The following is a 1032-nucleotide window of genomic DNA, read 5'->3' as shown; positions in this document are numbered from 1 at the left end:
TGTATATTATGTTGGTGAGTGTATTGAATTGAAAACGTACAGACAGCTGCTTGGCGGAAAGAGGTCAGAAGATGAGATAGATGGTAACTTGGAGATAGAGGATTTTCACCTCACAATGTGGTAATGGTACACTACTCGACGGATCACTCTCTATCTGCGATACATGAATCTACTGATATATATGCCTTTTACTTTTAAAAAATAACATCCACCCTCAAAATGCCGAAGGCGAAAATTACAAGTATACACGTTAGTTAGTATTTGAGAGAGAGAGACACGGCTTGTATAAAATGAGTCTGAGTTTTTTTGGGGTTTTTTTTAACATCTACGGAATAAAAGATTTCTGTCCAGATTGACGGCGACATCAACAAAATGATTTAAGCTACGTGTGAATTGCCGAGAACGCATTTTGTTTTTCGTTCTTTCTTTCTGTCTTTCTTTTTTTAAAGACAGAATAAACCTTCTTGTTGTGCACTACCTCTAATCTGCAGAAGCAGCGATCATTAAAGAAGGCAATTTAAGTCTTCATTAGAGAGCGTGAGAAAGCTGTTAGTTCAAAGTCTTTCTTTCTGAATGATTATCATTATTTTCCACCTTTCTTTCCGAGTAATTAGTGTTCTCTGTGCGGATTTACTCTTTGTTCATCTACTTTTATCTACCACATATACATTTATAACGATGTGCATTGTGCATGCATCGTAGAATCATCGCTGTTAGACGGATCTAGTACATGGTTGCTTGTAACTTTACGGCAAGAGATTCTGCTGCACTGTGGGATGAGGATCTTGCAGGCATGTATATTTTAGATTCTCTCTGAGCTCCAGCAGGAGTACGACAAGGAAGAAGAAGAAGAAGAAGAAGAAGAAGAAGAAGAAGAAGAAGAAGAAGAAGAAGAAGAAGAAGAAGAAGAAGAAGAAGGAGAAGAAGGAGGAGGAGGAGAGGATGAAGGAGGAGCAGGAGGAGGAGGAGGAGGAGGAGGAGAAGAAGAAGAAGAAGAAGAAGAAGAAGAAGAAGAAGAAGAAGAAGAAGAAG

Source organism: Aplysia californica, unplaced genomic scaffold (assembly GCF_000002075.1).
Source record: "Aplysia californica isolate F4 #8 unplaced genomic scaffold, AplCal3.0 scaffold00203, whole genome shotgun sequence".
In the NCBI taxonomy this organism is placed as follows: Eukaryota; Metazoa; Mollusca; class Gastropoda; order Aplysiida; family Aplysiidae; genus Aplysia; species Aplysia californica.
This window is presented reverse-complemented; position numbering follows the sequence as displayed.